Source organism: Galleria mellonella, unplaced genomic scaffold, assembly GCF_026898425.1.
Source record: "Galleria mellonella isolate WM207_F2 unplaced genomic scaffold, CSIRO_AGI_GalMel_v1 utg55, whole genome shotgun sequence".
NCBI lineage: Eukaryota > Metazoa > Arthropoda > Insecta > Lepidoptera > Pyralidae > Galleria > Galleria mellonella.
Genome location: NW_026442115.1, coordinates 2651381 through 2665726, shown reverse-complemented (window position 1 = coordinate 2665726; position 14346 = coordinate 2651381). Strand labels below are relative to the sequence as shown.

At 32.2% G+C, this 14346-nt stretch overlaps 1 protein-coding gene and 1 long non-coding RNA gene across 2 annotated transcripts in view; one reads left to right on the top strand and one right to left on the bottom strand.

Annotated features, from left to right (window-relative positions):
* Window positions 1-14346, bottom strand: part of LOC113521365 (3-phosphoinositide-dependent protein kinase 1) — a 99982-nt gene that overhangs the window by 64862 nt on the left and 20774 nt on the right. The window lies entirely within an intron of this gene.
* On the top strand, window positions 940-3097 carry LOC128201589 (uncharacterized). Its single transcript, XR_008253312.1, has 2 exons — window positions 940-1952; window positions 2292-3097. It is a non-coding gene; the product is annotated as an uncharacterized LOC128201589 (long non-coding RNA).

Sequence of the window (14346 nt, the reverse complement as noted above, 5' to 3'; positions counted from 1 at the left end):
AATACTCGTCAACAACTTCAACAAGTAATATCTATTCAAGTCAGCGACTTGAAAACTTAGCTATGCTTAAATATCAAGGAAAAAACAACTAAGTTGGAAACACCGCGTAAACAACGCCTATCTCTATTTATATTGTTAATATTTTCCTTTCAATCTTGGCATACATAGGTTTGTTTAATAACTTGCAAATAGTTCAACATGTTTATAGTAATAACAATGTAGTAGAAAAACTTGAATTCCACGTAGGCAAAGTATCGTCACCAACATATTGGGACATCCTTCAAAAACTGGAGAGAATGGGATTGTTAGTGACAGGGTCTATTAGCCCTATTGTTAGCAATATACCTTAACAAGACGACTTCTACGCGGTTCCCCCTGGAAACCATCGTGGTTAATTCTTGTGGAATTCGTGACGATGGGATAAGTGACCTGCTTTCATCCTCGCCTATCATCTCTTACTGGTGCCTCGTCAGCACATACCGAGCGCAGGCGGAGTCTACATTTCATTCTCACCCATTAAAATACCAAAAACTTGATATAACGGTAACTATTTTTTAAACCAAATAATAATTAGGATGATTTACACAAAACAATTGCAAAAAATACAGAATTATATTATTTTATTTGGATACATATAAGTACGTGAAATCGATAATATCCACCTGTTATGAGATATTCAGTAGCAGGACGATAATGGATTTGTTTAGATTGAAAGTTTCAAAGAAGTACTAAAAAATTTTTGTGACATTGGGGAATATATCGCTTATTAAATTCTGAAACATAAGGAAACAATCTCAAAAAAATTATTTACTCGAAACAAGGGTTACAATACACTGACGATACTGCTCGACTTCGCACGGATAAATAGTATTTTCGAAAATAATATATTACTTGTAGTATACTACTCGCTGGCAGTGTAGTTGAGTAGTTTTTGAGTTTATCCATTACAAACAAACTAACATGTCTTTTCTCTTTATAATGTTAGTACAGATTATTATTTTATATATTTGATTATAAATAGTTACACTACTACTCACTGAAGAACTTGGAAAACAGGAACTATTATAGAAGGGACAGAAAGCAAGTCTACAAAGTGTAAAAATAATAATAAAAAAAAAATTGCTTGATAATAAGCATGATGGTTTGTCTAGCAAGTGGGCCTCATTTCAGTGTGTTATCGTAATTTGTTAGTGAAAATGAATTGGATTTCATAATACATGTTCTAAAACGTTTGTAAAGCAAAACAATTTTGGAAATAAGAATAATAGTTTTTCCTCTAACTGTATTAGGTTAGCTAAAAGAGATCTCTTTCAGAGATAAGCCCACCCTTGCTAACAATTTGTTTAACTAATCGCTGTATCTTTTTTTATCAAGTACAAAGAATATATATAATTCAACAACAACGAGTCAACTTCATAACGAAAAACAGGCTTCGTGTATATGACGTTCTTAATATCAAACAGTACCTACATACATTCCAATTAAGTATTTACTGCTTCCTCCAAAAAATTACTGAGTAAACAACTTGGCAAAAAATGACAAGAAACAGATGAACACCCACATTCATACATAATATCGTTACAATATTATAAATGTGAAAGTGTGTTTATTTGTTTACTCTAACGACTTAATTATTCACTATGAAATTGGGTATATAGGTACTATATGGAATGGAGAAAACAAGAGAAAAATTGTTACCGCGGTCAGTGAACAAATATAACATATATCAGATCACGCGGTCAAAATTGCGTGGAAAAGCTAGTAAAAAAAAATAAAGCATAGATGAATGGCCGACAGAAGAAGAATCTTTATCTAGTAAAAGATAGTTTTCTATATTTTATGTAAAGTTTTACTTCTACTCTTAGAAGAAATAAAACTCAAGCAAGCTCCATCAAGCAAACCGTGCGCATGTTTTATTACTTTACTTTGTACTTTCTAATTATGTAAAAAGTGTAAGTAAAAAATGTAATATATAATACTGAACTAATCCAGATTATTCTTTATCTGCAAAAACATTGTCATTATATTTACTTTGTTACAAGTATGTATGACGTGTGAATGAACCCTAGTAGTCGCATTTGCCCGGAAGTAAAGACCTAACCTAAATCTATATTAGTTTTGCAATGATGGCCATGGTGTTACGTGATGGCACGCGAAAGAACCATTGTTTAGAATAGATAAACAAGTATGGATGCCGATAAGGATTTGCGTCTTCATAACATCCTGTATTAAGAATCACAATTAGTATTTACAATAGTTACCGGAAATGGGCATGTTTTTTAATCTTTCAGAATCAGTTTCCTCGAAAATAAACATAATTAGTAAAAGCAAAAGAATGGCCATATAATGACGTCAATATAATAGTCAAACTTAAAAAGTAATATTAAGATGAGGGCACAACATTGAAATCTCTTCAACGCTTTGACTTAGTTAAAATGGTAAAGAGATTAGTCTCTCAAAACAATTTCTAGTAAATAATTGTTTGTTGGAAACACTCTTCGTATATTTCGGAATGTTTATAGGTAATCTATATAAACATATATACTACATAACACTTCCGAATAATAAAATACCACTGTAAAGCTTTCCACAAAATGTGAAAGAGAAACACAAACGTGTAGTATGTACCTAATACAACCATTTAGTATGCGGGTTCAAGATAGCAAAGGGTGAAAATGGTTGTTGTTTTTTCCATAAAAATGTTTACATTGTGTAAGATTTGGACAACAAACATTTTTCGAAACTTTACTGTTGTGGCGCTGTGCCTTTATTCCGTGCCTTATTTCATTATAGTATTTAGGAACCGTTATATTATATTAAAGGTTCTGAAATGAAGAATCGCAAACCCTATCGATGCAAAAAATAATATCAAAATCCATGACAAAACGATAACGAAAATCTACGTAATATAAAAAAAGCAACCGAAAAATAGGACCACTTCTTATTTTACGTCGCTGAAAAATATAATAAATTAATAATTGGGCAACAGTTCCAAATATATTTTTATATTAATAATATAATATTATTGTAATTCTTCCTACTGTTCTATTACTTTCTTAAGTTTACAAATTATGTAATATAAATTTAACTTTTTTTACATTGATGGTTTTTTTTTAAAAACGATGCCCAAGGTACTATTCATGTCTATAGGCGACGGTTGCCACTTTCCATCAGATGGGCCGCCAGTTTAACATTGTAAGTTACATTAGAAAAAAAGACATAAAATAATTAAAAGGTTTAATGTTTAATTAGTTATTATAAAATTAAAAAAAAAAAAAACAGAAAACATTATATCATTCATTACGACAACGATGAAAAATGTAATATGGAGGAGCTACTTTTCAAGTATAGTAAGAATGAGTAATGATGGCTGGCACTCCCAGTGTATTCACCGTAGTGTTTGTTTACAAACTGAAACGAGGGCACCTTTCTTCTTGCAAAACATTCAAGTAGTGACTAAGTGAAGTTGGCAAAACAACTTGCGTCACTCTATAAGCGGTCTCGGTCGTTGTGGCCTACTTAATAATTTCGTGAAAATAACACGTCGCCGTTGTTAATAATAACAATTAAATTCACTTCAAAATTATAATATAGTAGCTAATTTTCTATTAATTTACAGAATATTTTAGAACTTGAAAATACGTGTAATTTAACTAAACCATGAATAAGTAAACAATTATAAATATACGACTTATATCATAAATTTCCTACCCTTATTCCTAATATTTATTTGGAGTCGACGTAACATGTTCTTCTTTTTATTCTTCTTCTCTTACCGTAGTCATTTTCGCATTCACTCCCATTCTGACCATCGTATCTTTCAAACAATCTACTCATGTCTTATTAAGTCTTCCCTGTACTTACACGTACTCATTATTAATACATTCCTTAAAGCATGCTCCTTATCCATCCGCATTATAACATCTGAATTAAATTTATTTGCAAATAACATCGTGTTCGTTATTAAATACTCATTTATCAAAATATTAAGACATGTAATTGTTTGACATTAAAACATGAGTTCTTTAATAAATACGGATAACTTTCCAATCAATATAATAATTACGTAAAAACACATAAACATTAAAAGGAAAAACCTATTTTTAAAGCTATAAACAGGATGCACACAGTTCATCCGTTAGGGAAAAATTATTGTAGAGCGACATAACCCGCGATATATATATTCTGTAATTATTTGACATCAATACCATCTGATAGATTTATTACAATCATAACTATTCAAATAATAAAAAATTTCATCTTGACAAGGACTTACAGTAGATGTATTTAAACAAACAAGTGGACAATATCTTTGCTCGCTAGTTTATATACCTACCTTCCTACATACTTCAATACTACTAAAAACAATAACAACTTTCTACTGCTTTAGTGTTGAGGCAGATTAATTAATGCAATAACTGATAACAGACAAACCAATACACTAAGGGAAAACCCTACGCCTATATTTAAATTCACAAACAGGATGTTGAACATGTACGTAGTTTCAACTATTTCTAAAATTACTAACAGGTAAACAACCGATTCCTTCATTTAACATTAATTTATCATTATACAGTTAACTTTTAATTAATGATTTTAATAGAAAAAAAAAACAAAAAGAATCTGGGGGCGTAACAACGACCGCTATAGAAGACAACAGGAGAGCAAATAATGTCCAATATCACAAAAAAAAAGATTGCCAATTATAACTGTCACATTTATTTTATTCAGTTGTCATAACTTACTAGCTTTTACCTGCGACTTCGTCCACATGATCGGGATATTTTTACTAATCGGGATAAATAGCCTATATCCTTCTCCAACATATATAGTACGTGTATACTAAATTTCATAGTCATTGGTTACGCTATTAAACGCATAAGGTAACAAACATTTATAATATTAGTATAAAGTATAACTCATATACAGCATACCCATAACACGAATCTAACAACACTTTTAAACAATTTCATTTCCACTAACAGAGAAGAATTTGTACAAAAGTGATTTGCATATGTACCTCTGTCAAGGTCCATATGTACCTCTGTCAAGGTGCATATGTACCTCTGTCAAGGTGCATATGTACCTCTGTTAAGTTGCATCTATTTCTACGCTCAAGCAGCTGCGATCGCATAACTATATTGTGTTTGTAAGATGGGATATAGCAGTGAAAATACAAAGCGTGACAAATACTGCAGTCCGCAGTTACTACCATATCCGGCATCTTGTTTGCCATTCCAAATTGTATAAAAAATCCACTTAATAACTATTGTCATACTGTTTAGGCTATGGGATACGCCAAACGAAAACACTTCAACATTAGATTCCTTTCCTTGACAGTCGGATAAAAAGCCGTCAATGGTTATGAAAATCACGCCATTAAAGAGCTGGTAAAACAACTGATAAGGTACCAATAAATTCCATACACAGTTTTCTTTTTCTATGGAAATAGATAACCTCGTTTACATGGATGGGCAATTGACGTAACACACTTATCAGATCGCGGTTAACCAGTCCCATGTACGGTTCACATATTTTGATTACGTTTGTACTTTTGCGTTTTTATTTGGGCATCAACCTGAACACACTGATACATGTGACTGATAAAAGTACGTGTAAAAATGAGTATTTCCAACTTATCTAAAGTAGCCAACTGGTTATTGGAAATGTACATATTTTTAGTGTCAATACGAAATCAATATCCATGAGCTGGAACAACGCACAAATTTATCACGTGAGGATAACATTACAATTTTAAATAATTTTAATGGCATAGTGACACAGGTGGAGACTCGTGACAGGAGCGTATACAAATGAAAACTAAAATAAAACTTATATAATAACAATTACATAAAAAAGAGATATTAATATGTTCTATATTAATTTTGTGAGGAATTTACAAGAGGAAAGTAATATATCGATTTAAAAAGTATTATATAAATAGAATACAGTTATAAATAGATTTATATTGCGAATACGCAAATATTAACTACCACTACTACTATTATTAACTCGGCAAATGTTCTGCCATACAAATTAGTGGCACCCTAATCACCTAGCGGTATAAAATATGCCTAATCATATACCTACCAATTATACATAAAATATTTTATAAAAATCGGTCAAGCCGTTTTGGAAGAGTGCGACCACAAACACCTTAACACAGGATTTATATATTTATATTAAAATTACTATCACAGTATGAAGCCTTTAGAATGTTATTAATTCTAATTATTACCACATTTGATTGCAAAGGTTTATTTATCTAGCGATTAGGAAGCTATCACTCTACGTGACATTATTATTTTTCACAATTAGCAATCGACCACGAAGTAATCGCGCAATGTTTGTTAAATAGGTAATCAGCTTGTTGACTGATATGTTGGCAGAAGTAGGCGCATGCCCTTTGATCACCAGAGGCATCAGCTAGAACCATATATAACGACTTATTTTTGGTAATAGTATATTTTTATGCTCTTATCACTCGATATCTTCGCCATTTCTAATCGGATTATAATCAAAGGGGGTTTACTTCCGTCCCACGGAAATTCCGTCCCACGGAGGTTCCATCCCACAGAGGAGGAAGAGATTTTTTTGCAATCTATATAGCGTTGGTCTATACATTGTCATCAGCATGAGATACACGTGTAACCTCAAATTGATACAATTGAAGTAAAATTCAGGTTAGAATATGTGTTTGCAAAATTAAATGTGACCTCAAAAACCGTATTAAAGAAAAGTTGTTTCCCTCCTACACAGTTACCAAATTTAATTATTATAATACATTTGCCGAATGTCTTCAGTCATGATAAATTCGACGTTTAAAACACCCACATTTTAACATCTGTTTCAAATATCTACACAGTTATCATTAAATACACCCACCACATAAGATCTAATAAATATTACACTTATTTAATTACTATATCTAGCAATTACTACCGTTCGACTTTGTCCGCTCGATTGTGATAAAAAGTAGCATAAGTAGCAGCACAAGTAGTAAATAAATCATACCAAGATTGATTATGAAATAATACGCCAAACAAAAATATATATATTTATATTACTATACAATTGCAATATTACAAAAATTATGAAATAAAATCAGAACGCAAATGAAAGAATCCTTAGTAATATTTATAAATAAGAAAGTTTGTTTGTTACCTCTTGGCGCTTTAACGGCTTAAACAAACGTTATTTATTTTTGTTTTATACTGGATGGTACAGGGCAGGCTACATTTTATCATGGTTAATGATAATGAACATAGGCTGATCACCACACGACCCACCCTTGAAATCATCATGATTACTTCTTGACATTAGTAATTTCGTCATCAATCTGGCTTGACATCATCCTCACTTCACTGGTACCCCTTGCCAGCGTTAACCAAAAGCGTAAGCGATGTTACCATTTTTAGGATTCCTAAATACAGAAATCATTATATTTTTAAAGTTCAATATAATGATTCTGTCAAAGGCAATAATCTTTAATAGCGTATTGAAGTGAAGTACGTATCTACGTACTCGTATACGTATGAGATGTAACTGGATAATACGTAAGTAAACGTATAGTACGCGTATCTACGTATTATTATAATGCGTCATTTTTATGTAATGTCACATCATTGTGTAACCTTGCTAGTTTTATCTATACGAGAATATATCCAAAGGCCTGTTCCATTCAAGGCTCATATTTCACTGATGACTATAACCCGACACTTTGCTCTCCTCAATTTAGATAAAAAAAGTATCCTAATTGTTAATCAAGAATAAAACTCGTACAGTGTATATGAATCCTTTTGTTTTAAAAAAAAAAAAGAGTCATGAAGCTTGATACCACTAGTGTGAAGTCTCGTGAAACTGATTGATTGATCAAAACACAGTTGAAAGTTCTACGTTTTAAGACAAGTATTCCTTATAATATAAAACTTGATTATTGACAAATTATTTCCCAAAAATTCCCATAGACACTGAAACTAGATAATTTTATGAGAGCGAAATTACAAGACACTGTATGTATTATTAAATAATTATGCATTTTATATATAAATTGTGGGAGATGCGTATCGTTTAGACAAAATTTATAGAAATATGAACAATAAGCTGTTATTTTATTTATTTACGAGATATCGTTAAAATGGAATATTGAAGGTGACGCTTGTTAAAAATAAGGTCATGTATTTTTTTTAATAATAAGCATTTCGTATTCAGTTAATATATAATTTGGAATAGTAATAATTAGTATAATTAAAAGGAAATGAAAGATATTTATATTACTGTCATTTTAGTATAAGTAGAAACCTACATTTAAATCGTGACGCAAAAAGAAAGAGGTTTTCAGTACTATATTTTTAGGTAATTTTCGTAAAATCTTAACCGATAACTAAATATGAATAAATAAATAATTTAAAAAAAAGTTTTTACAAACGCAGAGTAGCTATCAAGGATCCACCACCCCTCAAATTTTTCATAACACTACCACTTCATATTGTATATAACCATTATTCAGATAATACTGCTAAATAAAAACTTATCCATGGAGGCAATTACTATAAAGACTTGCGTAGTTATTAAAATGAAACAATAGGCCGCGGTATTCAGCCTTCGTGACCCAGACAGGTGACCTTATGGCGCAGCAACCTTCAGTATTAGCGGAACTCGATAAGTGGCCGTATAGACGTGGGCTTATGTAATGTAAGCCGCGTAGGAGTGGTAAGACGCCTACACACCACCCCCACAACCTACCTAACGTTCTCCACTCCCACTGCAGTAGTGCAGCCGCAGTGCATCATGAATTCATGACCTCTGCCCTTTCCATGACCGCCTGCACTGAGTGGTTACATCTAGGTGAAAACTAGCTAACCTACTGACCGATCTTTAATATCAAATGAGTAAGTAAGAGATATCTAGACACTGTTATATCATAATTAGATATCTTATATACATTTGAACTCTGTTTTTTTATGTATATATTAATTAAATATGTACAGTAAATTATATGTAAGAAGGAAACGGCTTTCCCCGTGTAAAAAAAAAACAATCAACTTACAAGCATTACATCAACATTCATGAGTTATTACTTGTGGACACAGTCTCTTATGTTGATTCAATTTGTAAAAGAATGTCAATGTTATGATTAAGTCAAGTTGAAGTTATTGTATCTATAAACAAAAAAAATAAATACACCCCTTCATTAATATTGGCACTAATCGATTACAGTGTACCAACTTGTCGTAAGTAAATCTTATTGGAATTCAAAAATGCTTTAAAACAACTAATAATTCTGCGAGTACAATTATTTATACTACAATAATTAAACATTTAATTCATTAAAATCACACTACTTTACTATTGGTAGGGTTTAACTTGTCATTTCCAGTAAATAAAAAAATCATGATGATTTGACGCCTAAAACGAAATTAATTTCAGTCATAATAGATGCGCAGCGTCCGCTTCGAGTTTTACGTCACAATTCAATAGAGGCAATATAAAAAGGCTGTTTAAAGTACAAGTCATAACTGCGCAGTTGCTAGCACGTCATGCGCTCGGCGGCGTGAGCGGAGCGGCCGTGGAGGCGCGTGGGCGGACCGTTTCAGTTTCACGTTGAAACGCATATTGCGCAATGATGCGCAAGTACACGTTAACGTATTTTGTATGGGCACAATTTGAAACAAAAAGATTACCCATACAAAAGTAATATAAAATAAGAATTACAATTGAATAAACTACTTAAGCAAACAAATTAAAGTAACATACTCGTATACGAGTACAATCAGCAACAGAATCGTTGCAGATAAGTAATTTCCAGTATTTATATTTGTTTACCTTGAATTACCGACTAAAATAGAAACTTAATCCAATTATAAGTATTATTTTATATTTACTCTATTCAATAATGCACCGCCTTCTTATTTCTCAGTTTACCCAATGGTTGACTGGTTAAAAAAACCGACTGCCAAATGTACATAGAATTTAACTGTACATTAAAGTTTAAATAAATAAATAGGTACGAGTACGTATATTTAAATTAAGTTTCAGTAAATGAATTTATTATTGAAACGCAATATTAGAAAATATTAAAGACAATTCTATTTCATCTAAAATTAATGTAAATAACTGCGTCTGTATGGCACCCCTAAGACGTCATTACCTATATAAGCAATAATACCCAAGGAATGTATTGGCCGCTATTAAGTACGAGTATTCGAAGAAATGGAGTAAATGCGCATTGCCGGCGCGCCTGCACTTTTACTCAATTTCTTAGAGTTACTGGTTATTGATTCCTTTCAGGAGCTTAACGCGCCCAGTCGGAGCTGTCAGTAGGTCATTTAAGATTATACTGCAGATGTAAACATCCTAACTTTGTTACTTAGAGGTCAAATTAAAGAAAAAATGTATGTCGGGAATTTCATTAAAACCTTGACCTAGATTTCTCTTGTAGTTTGGTAAGACCATTTCTTCTAAAATTTTGAAAATAATCTCCTTAACTCCAAGATGTCATCAATGGAGGCACGGTTATAATTTTTTTGTGACGAATATTAATAGTTTAACTGTTGGATTAAATTACAACTACACCACCTATATCTACTTGAGTTTATACAATTAGCTGGTACGACGTTAATCAGAAAATCAGTATTGTACCAGAAATATTGATTTGCTATGCCGACGATATTAATTTTTAAATGTAAAGATCTCTTAAATAACTATATATTATTTGATATTTCGACGTAATACATCTTAAAATATATATAGTTTTATTTCCTATATACAAGTCAATAGGCGACGGTTACAACTTTTCATCAGGTGGGCCGTCAGCTTGTTTGCACTTCTAAGTTGTATAAAAAAAGGATCAAGTAGTCTTCTTACTTTACCTGAAACAAATAAAAATAAGTCAGTTGATTATAATATTCATAATACACAGAATAATCCAAATGATTTTATTGTATTGTATATGATACGTAATGATAGAGAGATGAACAGCAGCGTCCCTCTTAAAACATCACTAAAGGCCTAACTGCCTAAACTAAAAATTGTCAACCCGCCAATCGTGCCAATCGTGGCAACTACTGGCAAAACTCCACTTCTGGAGAAGTCTTATGTTCAGCAGTGGACAGTTAAGGCCTGATATTTTGATGATGATGATGATGTCGCAGGTGGTAACAAACAAATAAACAATAGACCTTACTTTCAGATTCATGATATTAGTAAGATTGTAGAGTAAGATGTAGAGATTCTTATTTCTTTCTGTTTTTCTTTTGTAGACTTTAAAATTGAAGCGTATTAAAGCGATAAAAATATTACGAACATGTCTTTGTATGGAACACCTGCGTGCCAAATTCAGACTACATTTCTCCAAATGGTTAAATTTTAATCGATTTAACAATTTAGAGAAACGTATTCTGGATGATCTCCAAGTACCTGGTTAACCTCTCTTAATCTACGCTACGGTGCCGTATAATTAAAGATTCAAATGAAAGTTATTAGTAGAAGAGTTTCAAAATCGTTAGCTGGCAATTAATAGTTATTCGGGCCACACGCTTCGTGATAACTACCTAGGTAAATACACCTAATAAAAAAACCAACCAACCGTTAAAAAGTAAAATATTTATGGTTTAATATAAAATAGGAATGGTTAATACTATTTTGTAATTATTACGTATTACTCAACATATTTCACGTCTCCTGTCTTTTATTTGAAGCATATCTTTATATCTCTAATTCTGGTCTTGCTTCTGTTATTCCCTTGTCATGTTACAACTGAATATATCAGCTAGTTTGTGTATCTTTTATTCTCAAATTTCGTCATTAACTCCAAAAGCTAGCTATCCACCCAGTTTTAAACTCTTATTTTTTTTAGTCAAATTGTTCTCATCTGTTCTCATAATATATCCAATCCATATCAAGTTAACTTTCGAATGCCTTACCGAAAGTGCTAATATGTTTAGGTCTATTATGTTAGCCTTTGCATCGTTTTCAGCACTCGCAATTTTTCAGTTATATACGGACTTTTATACACGATACACCAGCTCAACAAATCATGATAAAATTTATATACTTATATGTACTGTTTAGGATGGAAAAGGACATAGATTACTATTTATCCCGGTTAATCAATATATTCCAGTTACGCGGACGAAGTTGCAGGTGAAAACTAGTATTCCAATAAATTAAAATGATAATACTAAATGTCATAAAAATGATGTCATTTTAATTACATATTAATTGTTGCATTTGAAAATTCTAATTTAAAACGTCAAACGAATTTATTAATAATTATGATATTACCTACACTATGATATAACTAATGAACAGACTTCTATATTGGTTTTTTGTATGACTGGCGTGGATGTGGCATCTTTCAATCTAAGGAAAGCTAGCTAAACAGTACAGTATAAACTAAATAAAAAGGCATAAGATATCTAAAATGTTACGTTTATCTCGCCGAATTATTAACCAGTGCTTTGGGAACACAATTTTATATTGTGATGTGCACAATACGTCCTTAACTATCGACAATGGTTGTCACATTCCGCCAGGACCTTTTTGGCTTTATTATTCCATAGTTAAATAAATGAATGAAATCCAGAAAAACGTGACGAGTAAGTATATATTTACCTATAAAGACGCACTACGGAGGTTCCCCATTATATAAAGAATATTAAATGTGATGAATAAGAAATATACCTAATAATCTGATTTCTCACATTCAACATGTTACCTTTAATGTAACGGAAGATATTTTAATGGATGATAATGAAATGATAACCCCGCCTAGAAGCTAGAAGTACGAAACTTGTTTAGACTTCTGACTAAAAATAAATATTTTTTAGTGTTTTTAGTAATTTTAACCTATTTGAGAACCACATGCGAACGAAGCTGCCGGCAAAAACTAGTTAACTACAAAATTAACGACCAAAAGGTAAAGGCTGTAAGTGGACTGGTACTCACTGCGAAATCTGTATGGGACTAGGCATGACAACATCAATAAAGTAACGTGCTGGCCCACGTGATTCATTTCATGGACATTCATCATTTGAAAAATAAGAAAAAAGCAAAAAATAAGTAGAGATAGATACTCTGTTTAGAGCACAACATTATATTATTATTTTTTTATAAAACGATTTTATAAAAATCCTCTTTTGAAATAAAAATATAAGAAATTAGATTATAAAAAAAAGAAAATAGATCAAAGATTTATTCCAAAACTCCCTTAAATTAAGCAATTAAAAAACAAGGTGACTATGTGTCTTCTTCCGTGCTGTATGTCTCGGACTCCCGGTTCAATCGAGGTCATCCCTCCTAGACATCCTTTGCCGCATCGAACGATCACGATCAGATACCATATCGGGTGTAAAATTTGCTACTTTGAAATCTTTTCTCAGCATAAAACAAAAATACAATGTAACTATGTGTAATTTGTGTTGTGTTTAAGCTAATTACAAAAAATAATAAAGAAATTAATAATGAAAACATCCATATGACTGCATTCCTAGATAGAATAAAAATCAGCAATTGACGTGAATGTTACACTCGATTGCCGTATATTGAAAGTGACACAAAGAATCCAGCTTACAACCGTGTAATAATAAATAATACTTGTAACCGTTTCCAATTCCTATAGACTATTCGAAATAACCATCATAATAAATTTTTAAATTTCAAGTTTCTTGATCCAACAGTTTCCATTAATCAATTAATAAGGACATCTCTATAAATTATTATGTACTGGTAGATAATTAGCACGAATAACAAATGTTTGAATTGAGATCTAGGCTTACGCACAGGTTGGAAGGAGTAGGTGAAACATTATTAATTGCAGTCTGCAACGAGAACCTGGATGGGGTGACGTGGGGGTTGCCCCAACGGGGTGTACTGACACGGGGCGTACTATCGACGCGCCAGCCACTACGTCACTTACGGCGCCACGTGCGCGATCAATAGTGACGTAGTGTTGGTAGGGGAAGGAGCGGAGACGCGGCGGCTGGCTGCGCGCGCCTAACCAACCAGCGACCTACTTACGATTACGTTTCACGTAGCGTCTACGTAACGCGATCGAACCCGGATGAGGGTGGCAAGACAGACAGGCGATGCGCAAGCGCGCTCCGCTCCGACATCAGACAATATGATCTGCACACTCTGCAGCGTACCCTTTCTAGGAGGCCGTAAGTGCTGGCAAATTTACCTTGAACTTAATATATTGACATCAAGGATAATATTTATCAATACCAAGACAATGATTAAAATTGTCTTAGTTCATTAAGTAATCTATATACATATGTTACATTTCAAGTTTATAAAGTTACTGGTTACAAGAGTTCATACTAAAATTGACAACATCTAAATGTA